Here is a 14,191-nt window from a genome sequence, read left to right as displayed (position 1 = left end):
AATTTAATACATCTTAGCCTCACTCAAATACCAAAGAAAGAATGGTAATATCTAATACCACGTGTGGCTTAAAAACAATTTGATTTATCAATAAAGAAAAAAGGTTTATATGTTACTAGTCTGGAATTTACAGAATATAACACATTCATTAACAAATTATAATATTTATGAAAAAATTGAACTGAGTGTGAGGAGATGGCTCATACTTGTAATCCTAGATTCTCAGGAGGCTGAGATCAGACAGTTTGAAGCCACCAACACCCCCAGGCAGGAAAGTCCATGAGATTCTTATCTCAGCAAGACAGATGTGGGAAGGAGAATGAGGAAGATAAGTAAGAAAAACAAGAGAGGGTTTAACAATATTCAACAAGAAATATATTCATTACTTATGTAACAGTAACACTCTGACATCACTGTTACAATAGCATAAAATTAGAAAGAAAGAAAAAAAGAAAGAGAAAGAGAAGAAGAAAAAGGAGGGAGGAGGGATGGAGGAAGGAAGAAGGAAGGAAGGAAAAAAGGAAGGAAAATCAGGAAATAGCACTGTGGTATAAGTGGAAAGGCACTAGCCTTGAGCAAAAGAAGCTTAGGGAGAAAAGCTAAGCCCAGAGTTCAAGTCTGAGGACAGGCAAAAACAAAGAAAGAAAGAAGAGAAAGAAAGAAAGAAAATAATTTGAAATAAATACATATATAAATTGCATCACTTACAAGGAATTATCGGAATCTATAAGAATGTATTCCCTTTTTTATCTTCTTTTTTTAATTTATATTTTTATTTTAATTAATAGAAGCGTTACATTATATTCACCAGATAGAAGATGTATTACTTGACAAACATTGATACTCTTTCTCATGACATGGAATCCATTTCCCTCCCCCTCCTCCCGCTCTTTTTGATTTCCCCCATTCCCTATCCAATTTCAAATAACCAATTAAGCACATATAAAATTAATCAGATAATAAGGTGAAATAATGTAATAATATGATATAACCAAGGGATAGCAAAAGAGATAAAAGGTAACATAGTACATTAAGGACAACAATCACTCATTATATGGCTTTTGTCTCTTTATCCTGGAGGTCCTTACATTTAGTGTCATACTATTTGGACTTATGTCTCTAGATTTTGTTCTATTGTAAATCTCTTCTAGGAGAGCCCAAGGTTTCTACTGAATTTGACAAATGAGGGAGACTCTTGGGCCTATGTTCCTTTGAGTCTGGCTTACTTCACTTAATATGATTTTCTCTAGGTTTTCCCATTTCCTAACAAATGGGGCGATGGTTGGTGGAGATGGGTGTTCAGTTCCAATTTGATGCCCCTGTGTTCTGAGAGAGTGCAGGGAACAATTTTAGTGTTTCTGAATCTGCCCAGTTCAGTGCTCCGGGATTAGGTGTGTAGATATTTAGGATGGTTATGTCCTTCTGGAGGAAAGATCCCTTTAGTATTATGTAGTAACTTTCTTTTCTCACTAATTTTAGTTTGAAGTCTATTTTAACTGATATGAGGATGGCAACTCCAGCTTGTTTTGGGGGTCATTAGCTTGGTAAACTTTATTGGAACCTCTCACTTTCAAAAAATGTTTTTTTGGGGCAAGATGTGTCTCTTGAAGACAGCAGAACGATGCATCTTGCTTTTGATCCAAATCCAACTAGATAGTCTATGCCATTTAATTGGAGAGTTAAGTCCATTGATATTGAGAGTTAGGATTGAGAAATATTTATTAGTTCCTGCCATTTTTAAAAGCTTTCATTAGGGCCTGTGTGTTGACAGTTCTTGTGGTACTTAGATGGTATGATTTTTAGGTGATATTTCTTTCTCTGCATTTCATTTGTGTTAGTTTTTTTATGTGTAGAACATCTTTGAGAATTTTCTGTAATGTTGATTTGGTTGCTGTGTAATGTTGAAGCTTTTCCCTGGAATGGAATGTTTTTATTGTTCCCTCAGTTATGGATGAGAACCTAACTGGGTACAGTATTATTGGTTGGTAGTTATTTGACTTCAGGGCATGACATATATCCTTCCAATCTCTTCTTGCTTGCATGGTCTCTGCTGAGAATTCTGCGGTTTTCTGATTGCTTTTTCTTTGTAGGTGATTTTTCTCTACTCCTTGGCTGCTTTTAGGATCCTTTCTATGGTCTCTATTGATCCTGTTCAGATTATAATGTGGCAGTGGGAGGCCCTTTTCTGGGCAGGGCAGTTTGGGGTTCTAAAAGATTCTTTTATCTAGATGGGTCTGCCCTTCTGGATATTTTGGATGTTCTCTGAGATGATTCCCTGAAGTATATTTCCAATCCCATTGACCTCTTTCTCCAGACCCTCCTTAATACCAATTATCCTTAAATTAGGCTTCCTAATTGTATCTTGGACCTCCTGAAGCGTTCTCTCATATTTCCTAGATTTGAATTGACTCATTTTCTGTTCTTTCTCTATAATAACTAAATTTTCTTCAACCCCGGAAATTCTCTCTTCTGCATTGTCTAAACTGCTACCAAAGCTTTCTACTTTATTCTTCATCTTCCTTGCTTCTAATTGCTCATTTTGATGCCTTGCATCTCTTGTTTTAGATCATGTATTGATTTCTTTAACTCCTTGATTTCCATTTGAATGGTTAGCTAAGCAGCATTATTCTCTTTGGACATTTGTTGGATTTCAGTCACCTTTTTTTGGTGTGTTCTATGAATTTGTCCATTTTTCTTTGAAATACCTTTATTATGGCCTCCTTTATGGCTTCCCCTTTTTCACATATCACCTTGTTTTTGGTTTCCTCTTGTTTAGCTCTGGCTTCCTCCCTTATCTCTTTCTTTATGTTTTCACACTTTTCATTAATGATGTTTATCAATTGCATTTGTATAGCACTTGGAAGAGTCTCCTCTAGATTTTCCACTGACTGCTCCATTTCCTGTTTTTATTGGTTGGGAGATGCTATTCCTTGATTTGACATTTTTCTTGAGTTTCTTGTTTTGCCAAGTTGAAAATGGGAGCAAGATTAATACTAAAGAAGATTATAACTTTTTAGATATAACCAACCTAGACCTTTTAACTGGCTGACAATAGATGTTCACAACTTTAGATTGGTGTTATCATTCTCTCTTTCTTTTTGTGCACTTACATACAAATCTAATACAACCACAGATTACTGATTTATGACCAAAACAATAAGCCCCTCAGGCCAATCTCTATTGTATTTAAGTCCCTCTGGACCTAGAGTGTAATTGAACACCTAGATATACAGCATTGCTCAACAACCATCAAATGTAGATCCATATATAATAAGAGTAGAAGGATGAACAGAGAACTAGAGATAGAAAAATAATATGAAAGACAACAGGGGAGGTAGGAAAAGAATAATGTAGGAGTGTAAGATTATTATAGTAATGAAGAAAAGATATTGTGTAAGGATAACTGACCTAAGGTGATAGACAGGTAGAATATTTGAGTAGAAAATTTAGAAGAACTTAGATAAAACTTATGAAAATAAGAAGAGCAATAAGAAGACTATATAGAGAAAAGAAGTAGGTAGATATAGGAGATTTCAATGATAAAAATTTCAAAAAGGAAAAAGAAATAAAACAAAAAATAACAACAAAAAACAAAACACGCACACAAAAAAGTTGGTGGGAGATTCCTGACTATTGTGAGTTCTTACCTAAGAGATACTATGGTTGAGAACCAGAAGATTAAAAAGCAGGTGACTGTATCAATATAGCTATTTTTATTCAGACTGTACTCAGAGCTGTAACTATGTTTCTAGGAACGGTCACAGTGACAGAAGGAATGTGGGAAAAGAAAGAGAAGAAAAAAAAGAGAAAAAGAAGAACAAATCATAACATTTTTTAAAAAATCTGTAGGTAAAATGGTAAAGAAAAAAATAAGAACACCTAAAAATTCAAATGAAAAGGGGTAGAAAAACAAAAAAAACCAAAAAAGGGTGTTCTTCAGTTTTTTTTGGGGGGTGGGGGCAAATTGGGTAACTTGTGTCTCCACTAAATTCGGGATTCAAACACTTCAGAAAGTCTTTTTCTCTTTTGATTTGGCTTTGCTGTTTTTCGGATCAGATTGCTTGCATGGGAAAATGAAGCTGAGAAATTCGAGGGCGGGTTTGTTTTCCAGGCTGGTGGCCCGGCGCAGGGGAGGGACTTCAGCAGTGCTGGGGCCGGATTTATGGCTAGGGTATCTCTGGGAAATCCTTTGCCCACTAGAATGATGGTGCTGCCAGCATCACCTCTCAGGTTCCAATTGCTTTGGCTGGGTCTTTGCCAGCAGTCAAGATGGCACTGCTCTCAGCTGGTCGGGGAGAGGATACCCTCCCAATGCCATCCACCAGCAGAAGTGGAAACTTCTCCTCGGAGGTACTCACAAATTTCTGGATTCTCCGGTTCCGTGAAGCTGGCAGGTTCTTGCACAGCCGGGTGTCAGATCTGGGCTCGTGCAGGCTCTGTGTGGCTCTGTCTGCAGCTGGCAGGTCTGCGCCACCAAGAAGCGCTGTCTGTTCAGATTCAGAAGAGCTTTGTCTCCGCAGCCGTTCTGCGGCTGGAGCCGCTCAATGCTGTTTTCTCTCGCCGGTATTCTGACTTTTTCCTCTCTGACTGAGATCTCTGTGGCACTAAAGCTTACTTAGGATCAATTTTTTGGCAAAGAACTGTCCCCTCCGCTGCCAGAACTTGTATCTTGGCGTGAGCTCAGAACCTCTCACACTGAACCACCACCATTTTCTGCCGATCTCCTCTGTATTCCCTTTTTAAAAACTTTTTTATTGTAATGTATAGAGGGGTTAGAGTTACATTCGCCAGATAGAAGGTGCATTTCTGCTCTCACATTGATATTCCTTCTCAACTTCTCATGTTTTTGTCCCCATTTCCATTTATGTTCTGAGCATTGGTTTACTTCATACTATCAGAGTCATCTGATGAATGCCTTTTGAAAAATCATAGCACAGTAAAAATATGATAGAAATATAAGACATGATTTGCAGGATTTTCCTCAAGTGTGTTAGAGGAGGATGGACAGTGACAGCACAAAAATGGTTATAGTCAAAATAATTTAAATAAATACGTACATTTATGAAAATGGAATAATGAAGGTAAATGAGATTGTGTGGGGAAAGAAGGGAAAATGAAAAATATACAGAGGTGATTCTTATCAATATACATTGTACATATGCATTAAACATGCCAATATGAACCCTCCTTGCACCTGTAATTAAAGTGAATAAAAACTTTGGAGAAGAGGACAACAAAATATTAAACAATAACTTTCTTTAGAAAACATTATTAGCCTTCTAGACATATATTTCTAATAAACATATCAAAACTGTGGCCTACTTATACAAAACAAGCAATATTTTTAGTGGGTCATGGGACTTAAACTTGGCCTTGGCTCTGTACCAGAGCTCTTCAGTTCAAGGCTACCACACTACCCCTGGGCCTGGGCGTTGTCCCTGAGCTCTTCAGCTCACAGCTACCCTTCAGCCACTTCCGCATTTCCCATCTTCTAGAGGCTAATAGAAGATAAGAGTCTCAGTTTCTTTTGTGCCCGGGTTTGCTTTGAACCTTGATCTTCAGAACTCAGCCTCCTGAGTAGCTAGGATTACAGGTGTCAGCCACCATGCCTTGGTAAAACAAGCATTTCTTTCATTTTTATTTTATTTTTTATTATCAAGGTAATGTATAGAGGGGTTACAGTTACATTCGACAAATAAGAGGTGCATTACTGCTCACACATTGATACCCCTTCTTATGTTTTTGTCCCCATTTCCCTATTCCCACCCCCTTCCAATCATCTTGTTTTCCCCCTTTCCCTTTCCTATTTTAAATAAACAATTAAAGGTATAATATACCAGGTAAGAAAGTCAGTTACAGTAACAGTATGAGATTAACCAAAAGGCAACAAGGGAAAAGAGAAGTAACATATTACATTAAGAACAACAATCACTCAAGATAAAGCTCTTGTTTCCATATCTAGGGATGCTTTTATTTAGTCTCAAACAAGACATTTTTTAAGAAAAACACAGCACATGAAAAATTATGAAAACATAAATGATATTAAAATTTTAGTATAAGTAGTAAAACTGAAAAATATAAGCTAAATTCAGAAAAAAATAAAAGTAGTTAATATCTTAGAGAAAATTAAAATGAGAAATAGGAAAAACTTATTTTGTGGGTGCTGGAGATTAAAGCTAGGTTTTGATGGATGCTTGATGCACACACACAACCAGTATGCTATCTCTTGTCAAAAAAACTTGTATATAAAAAATAAAAAAGTGGGGCTGGGATGTAGCTCAGTGGCAAAGTGCTTGCCTAGGAAGTGCAACGTTCCGGGTTTGATCCCCAGTGCCAAAAAAGGAAAGAGAAAAAAAAATACAGTTTAAAAAAAAACCAACAACAACAACAAAAAAGTGTTTCCATACATATATTATCGATACTTGGTAAAATAATGGAAAGTAAAGGCAGAACAAACATTAAACCCCTAAACTCAAGAAAATATTCTTCAAAAATAATTCTAGGTGTTAAAGGCATGTCTCACTTGGTAGCGTGCTAGCAGAGGGTAAAAGCCTAGGTATCCAGTTCATGAACTGATCTCTGACCACTGCTCCCCAAAGAAACAGATTGAAAACTATATGTGAGTGTGAGTGTGTGTGTGTGTGTGTGTGCGCGCGCGCACACACACTCACACATGCACAAATCACATTGCCCAGAGTATATGCAAGATTACAGGCAAGAACTAGTACTAAGTAGAAATACAATTCAATTACAAACCCTCTGTATGTTACCCAAACAATAAAATAAAATTTAAAAAAAGAGAAATATACTTTAACAAATTTTACAGGATTTGTTGCCATCAGAATGAATGACATTGCCACATTCATAAGGAAATCCAAAGCCTTGGAAAATATCATATTAAGTGAAGTAAGCCAGACCCAGAGATACATAGACTTCCTGGTTTTGCTCATTGGTAATAATTTAGTATATGTCGAGGATTTTCTTAGGAGAGGATCACAATAGTTCTATAGCTATGTACACATGACCATGTGGCATGATGAACTCCAGGATATGGAATCAAGATTTTTTACATTGTGGTTGTTGTTTTCAGTGAACAATGTGAATTTATTTATTTTTTCTTTTATATCCCCTTATGGTTTATCTCCACTAGGTACCGTATCTGATTTTGGAACTCGGTGTATTGTATATATGTTTATTTGAATTAGGGAAGGAAAGAGGAACAGTAAATGGTGAGAAAATAGACAAAGGGTGAACCAATGTAACAGTGATATTCAGAAGACAATATGTTGGAAATGAACTTTAAAAATGAGGGATTGAGGAAGGAAAGTGAGAGAAAAAATGTGGAAGGGGATAACAATATTTGAAAAGAAATGTAATCAGTACCTTAGGTATGTAACTTTAACCACCTCTGTACATCACCCTGACAATAAAATTAAATTAAAAAAGAAAAATTTTCTTTGGGGCAACTGGAAGGCAAAGAATTCCGAAATTAAAGGCTTATAAATCAAAACGATTTTAGATTGTCACTAGCGATTTCATTTGACAGCAATGCCTCATGATAACATTTTCAGAGAAGGAAAGAATCATGAGTTTATGATTTTATATACATCAAAACTAATGCTTATGTGTTAAAAGTTATAAACTCTTAGGAAAATAAAAGAATGTTGATAATATTGCTCCCATGAATCCTTCTCAAGGGATGAATTAAGAAGCTTCATACAGTAACAAGGATTAGCAGAAATTCAGTACATTAATAAATTGCAAGTATCAATATTTAATTAACTGCAGAAGTAGGGTAACATTTGTTAAGAGGAAAATATGTAATATATGATGAGTATCTGCCTTGAGAATATCTGCAGTCAAATATTCATTATGCATGGGAATTAGAAAAAAATATATGGAACATATTTTATTGTCTTTAGTTACAGTATTCAAAATTATAATAAACTAACTATGCAGGAAACTTGTATATAATCAGTGTTTTAAAATGAACAATTACAGAATATTTTAATACTTCTGTTTCATTTGAAGCTGAATTTTAAGTGTAGAAGAAAGTGTAAATGTTGAAAGAAAAGTTGTTAAACTCTGATTGGGAGTTTGGTCTAATGGTAAAGTGCATGCCTATCATGCACAAAGACCCGGGTTCGATTCCTCAGTACCACATATATAGAAAAGGTCAGTCCTGGTGCTGTGGCTCAAGTAGTAGAGTTTTAGCCTTGAGAAAATCAAAGAACAGTGCTCAGGCCCTGAGTTCAAGCCACAGGGCTGGCAAAAAAGAAAAAAGAAAGAAAATTCATTAAACTCAATAATAGGATTCATATACAATACACTATATACACTGTTGTATTAGAATGTCAATTCTGCAGACAGAGGTGGTGGCTCATGCCTATAACCCTAACTGTGCAGGAGGCTGAGATATGAGGATCTCGGTTCAAAGCCAGCCTGGGCACTAAAAAGTCCATGAGACCCTTATCTCCAATTCATCACCACAAAACAAGAAGTGGCGCTGTGGCTCAAGGAGTAGGGCCATGGCCTTGAGCTGAAGAACTCAGGGACTATGTGCAGGGCCAGATTTCAAGTCACACAACCAAACAACAAGAATAAAAAAAGTCATCTCTCACTAACAGGATATACAGATTACAGATTTAAGGCTAAAAAAATAAAATCTTGTAATGCTTGAGGGAAAAGAAACTAGCAAAGAATAACTGAATAATGTTAAAAACTCAACAGAAAAAAAGACTTTTTTCCGTATATTTTTATTGTAATCTTAATTGATGGAAGGGTTACATTATATTCACTAGATAGAAGATGCATTACTTCACAAATATTGATACCCTTTCTTATGTCGTGGTCCCTATTTCCCTCCCCCCACCATGCCGATCATCTTGTTTTTCCCCTTTCCCTATTCGATTTCAAACAACCAAAAACACATATATACAATATATAACATAACAAGGTGAAATACTGTAACAATGTGAGATAACCAAGAGATGAGAAAAAAACATAGTACATTATGGACAACAATCACTCACTATATGGCTTTTGTTTCTATATCCTGGAGGTCCTAACATTTAGCTTCATACTATATGGCCATATGTATCTAGGTTTTACTCTATTGTAAATCTCTGCTAGGAGGGCCCAAGGTTTCTACTGTTGATGACAAATGAGGGAAACCATGGAGCCTGTGTTCCTTTGAATCTGGGTTACTTCACTTAATATGATTTTTCCTAAGTCTTTCTATTTCCTTACAAATGGGGAGATGTCTTATTTTTGACATCAGCATAAAATTCCATTGTATATAAACACCATATCTTTTGATCCACTCATCAACTGAGCAGCATCTCAGTTGGTTCCATATCTGTGATATGGTAAATAGTGCTGCAATGAACATTGTTGTGCTAGTGGATTTAGTATGTCATTGTTTCCAGAAACAATTGTCCAGCAATTGGGTAAATGCCAAGTAGTGGCATTGTTGGGTCATAGGGGAGTTCTATGTTTAGTCATTTGAGGAACTGCCATAATGCTTTCCACAGTGGTTGAACAAGTTTGCACTCCCACCAACAGTGTAGTAGTAATCCCTCCTGGCCACATCCCCTCCAGCATCTATTATTATTAGATTTCTTGATCCTGGCCATTCTAACTGGAGTGAGATGGAATTTTAGACTTGTTTTGATTTGCATTTCTTTATGCCAGAGATGTCGAGCATCTCTTTAAGTCTTTGGCCCATCTTTTAATGGGATGATTGTTTCTTTGGAGATTAGTTTTGGAGTGTTTCAATTTTTTGAGCTGTTGATATATTTTAGATATGAAGCCTTTGTCCATTGTGTATGGTTGGTGAAGATCTTCTCCCATTCTGTGGGCTTCCTAATTAATTTACTAGCTATGTCCTTTGCCATACAAAAGCTCTGCAGTTTAATGCAGTCCCAATTATCCAGCCTTTCTCGGATTTGTTGTGATTCTTGGTCCTTATTAAGTTTCGACCTGTGCCAAGGAGGCCTAGTGTATCTCCTATTCCTTCTTGTAAAGTTTTCAGTGTGTCAGCTTTTACCTCCAGATCTTTGATCCATTTGGAGTTAATCCTGGAGCAGGGTGACAAAGAAGGTCCAAATTAATTTTCTGCATGTGCTTAACCAGTTCTGACAACACTGATTGTTGAAGAGGCTGTCTTCCATCCATTCTATATTTTGGCTCCCTTATCAAAAAATAGGTGGCCATCTTTATGCTAAGAATTGTTTTTGCTCTACGAGGTCTTTTATTATTCCATATGAAATTTTGGATTGCCTCTTCTATTTCTTTAAAGAATGACATTGGGCTACTGATGGGTATTGCGTTGAATTTGTAGACAGCCCTTGGCAAGATTGCCATTGTCATGATGTTAACTCTTCCAATCCAGGAGCATGGGAGGTTTCTCCATTTCCTCAGTTCTGCTTTAATTTCCTATTTCAGGGTTTTACAGTTTTCATTAAAAAGATCCTTTATATTGTTAGTCAGGTTAATTCATAGGTACTTTATATTCTGTGAAGCTATTGCAAAAGTAGTTGCTTTCCTGATCGTTCCCTCATTCCTCTCATTGTTGGCGTAAAGGAAAGCAGTTGATTTTTGAGGGTTAGTTTTATAGCCTGCAACCTTGCCAAAGTTTTGAATCAGCTCAAGCCGCTTGGGAGTGGAGTCTATAGGGTTCTTTAAATACAGAATCATGTCGTCTGCAAAGAGGGAAACTTTCACTTCCTCTTTCCCTATTTGGATCTCCTTTATGCTTGCTTCTTGCCTAATTGCTTTGGCTACGACTCTAATACAATGTAAAAGAGGAGTGGAGAAAGTGGGCATCCTTGTCTTGTGCCTGATTTTAGAGGAAATGGCTTTAGGTTTTTGCCATTAAGTATAATGCTACCTTTGGGTTTGTCATATACACCCTTTATTATACTGAGGACTGTTCCATGGATTCCTAGTTTCTCCGGAGCTTTTAGCATAAAGGGGTTTTGGATTTTGTCAAATGCCTTTTCTGCATCTATTGAGACGATCGTGTGATTCTTGTCCTTGCTCCTGTTGATGTGTTGAATTATATTAATTGACTTGCATATGTTGAACCAGCTTTACATCCCTGTGATGAATCCTGTTTTGTCGTAGTGTATAATTTTTTTGTTCAGTTGCTGAAGACGTTTGGCAAGTATTCTGTTGAGAAGTTTTGCATCAATGTTGATCAAAGAAAAGGGTCTATACTTCTCTTTCTTTGATGAATCTCCGTCTGGTTTTGGGATGAGAGTTATATTGGCTTCATAAAATGGGTTTGGCAAAGAGCCTTCATTTTCAATTTCGTTGAAGAGCTTGAGAAGTATTGGTATGAGCTCTTCTTTGAAGACCTTATAGAATTCAGCGGTGAATCCATCTGGCCCTGGGCTTTTCTTGGATGGGTTGTCTCTTATTGCCAGTTCTATTTCAGTGCACGAAATAGGTTTGTTTTTTTATGGATAAACCTTCTTGGTTCAATGTTGGCATATTAATATTAGCTAGAAATTCATGCATCTCTTGTAGATTCTCATATTTTTGGCATAAAGTTTTGAAAAGTATTTCCTTATGATGCTCTGGATCTTGGTAATTTCTGTACTGATATTACCATTCTCATCCATGATTTTGTTTATTTGATAGTGCTCCCTTCATTTTTTGGTAAGATTTGCCAAGTATCTGTCAATTTTTTATTTTTTTTAAAGAATCAACTCTTTGTTTTGTTGATTCTTTCTATAGTTTTTTTTGGACTCCAATTCATTTAATTCTGCTTTGATTTTAATAATTTGCTTTCTTCTGCTGGGATTAGTGTTGCTTCGTTGCTCTTTTTTCCAAGAGCTTATTGTGCAACATTAAATTATTGGTTTGCAATTTTTCCAAATTGTTAATGTGAGCACTAAGAGATATAAATTTTCCTGTGAGTACAGCCTTTGCTGTGTCCCAAAGGACCTGGTATTTTGTGTGCACCTTTTCGTTACATTTCATAAACTGTTGAAATTCTGTTCTGATCTCCTCGATGACCTACTGGTAATTCAACAATTTGTTGTCAGTCGCCATGAGTTACAGATTTTTCATTGATGGAGTTTGGTGTTCATTTCCAAATTATTGCCCTTGTGGTCTGGGAGAATGCGTGGAATAATTTCAGTGTTTCTGAATCTTTACAAGTTTGTTTTATGCCCTAAAATTTGGTCTATTTTGGAAAATGTTCCATGTGCTGCAGAAAAAAATGTATATTTTGATGTTGCTAGGTGGAACAATCTACAGATGTCTTTTAGATCTAGTTGGTCTATATAATTTTTCAATTGTGAGGTTTCTCTGTTGAGTTTTTGCCTGGTTAATCTGTCCATAGGAGAGAGTGATGTGTTAAAGTCACCAACATTCACTGTGTTTCATTCTACGTGTGATAAAAAAGTAAAGTTTGCTTGATGAAGTTCAGTGCTCCAGGATGAGGTGTGTAGATATTAAGGATGGTTGTGTCCTCCTGGAGGAGAGATCCCTTTATTAGTATGTAATAACGGTCTTTGTCTTTTCTCACTAACTTTATTGTAGTCTATTTCATCTGATCTGAGGATGGCAACTCCAGCCTATTTTCGGGGGCCGTTAGCTTGATAAACTTTTTTCCAACCTCTCATGTTCAAAAAATGTTTGTTTTGGGGGACAAGATGTGTATCTTAAAGACAGTCTATGCCATTTAATTGTAGAGTTAAGTCCATTGATATTGAGGGTTAAGATTGAAAAATATTTTCTAGGTCCTGCCATTTTTTACAAGCTTTCGTTGGGGCCTCTGGCTTGACAAATTTTGCAGTAAATAGCTGGTATGATTTTTAGGTGCCATTTCTTTTTCCGTATCACAGGTTTTTTTTGGTTTTCAATGTGTGAAACATCTTTGAGAATTCTTTGTAATTTTGGTTTGGTTGCTATGTAATGTTGCAACTTTTCCTTGGAATAGAAGTTTTTTATTGTTCCTTCAGTTATGAATTTGATCTTAGCTGGGTACAGTATTCTTGGTTGGTAGTTATTTATCTTAAGGCATGACATATATCCTTCAAATCTCTTCTAACTTGCATGGTCACTGCTGAGAAATCTGTGGTTATTCTGATTGCTTTTTCTTTGTAGGTGATTGTTTTCTTCTCCCTGGCTGCTTTTGGTATCCATTCTTTGATTTCTATTGATCCTGTACAGATTATATTGTGGCGGTGGGATGTCCTTTTCTGATTAGATCTGTTTAGGGTTCTAAAATCTTTTTTATCTGGATGGGCCTGCCCTTCTGGATATTTTGGAAGTTCTCTGAGATGATTCCCTGAAGTATATTTCTAATACGTTGACCTCTTTCTCCAGGCTCTCCTCAATATCAATTAGCGTTGAATTAAACTTCCTAATTGTATCTTGGACCTCCTGAAGCATTTTCTCATATTTCCTAGGTTTGGTTTGACTCATTTTCTGTTCCTTCTCCATAACAACTAGATTATCTTCAACCCTGGAGAATCTCTTTTCTACATTGTCTAACCTGCTATCAATACTTTCTACTTTATTTTTCATCTCCCCCTCCTTCCAGTTGCTCATTTTTGATGCTTTGCATCCTCGTTTTAGATCGTGTATGGACTTCTTTAACTCCTTTATTTCCATTTGAGTGTTTAGCTCAGCAGCTTTACACTCATTGGACACTTGTTGGAGTTCTGTCAGCTTTTTGTTTGTGGATTCTATGAATTCGTCCATTTTTCTTTGTCTAGCTTCCTCAGGTTCACAAAAATCCTTTATTATGACCTCCTTTTTGGCTTCCTCACATTCACATATCACCTTCTTTATGGTTTTATCTTTTTTAGATATGGCTTCGTCACGTATCTCTTGCTACATGTTTTCAAACTTTCCATTAATCGTATTTATCAATTGCATTTGTATAGCATTTAGTGGACCCTCCTTTAGTTTTGCCATTGACTGCTCCATTACTTGTTTATATTGGGTGAGAGAATCTATTCCTTGATTTGTCATTTTTCTTGAGTTTCTTCTTCTGCCCATTTGAAAATGGGAGCAATATTAATAATGCACAAAATTACAATTTTTAAGAGCTCTTAATAGATGTTTACAATTTTAAATTGGTATTATCTCTCCCTCTCTCTTTTTGTGCACTTACAGACAAATCTAATACCACCACCACTCTCCATTTTATGACCAAACAAACCCCCTACAA

The sequence above is a fragment of the Megascapheus bottae genome, chromosome X (genome assembly GCF_031878675.1).
Source record: "Megascapheus bottae isolate mThoBot1 chromosome X, mThoBot2.hap1, whole genome shotgun sequence".
In the NCBI taxonomy this organism is placed as follows: domain Eukaryota; kingdom Metazoa; phylum Chordata; class Mammalia; order Rodentia; family Geomyidae; genus Megascapheus; species Megascapheus bottae.
Note: the sequence above shows the minus strand (reverse complement) of the source record.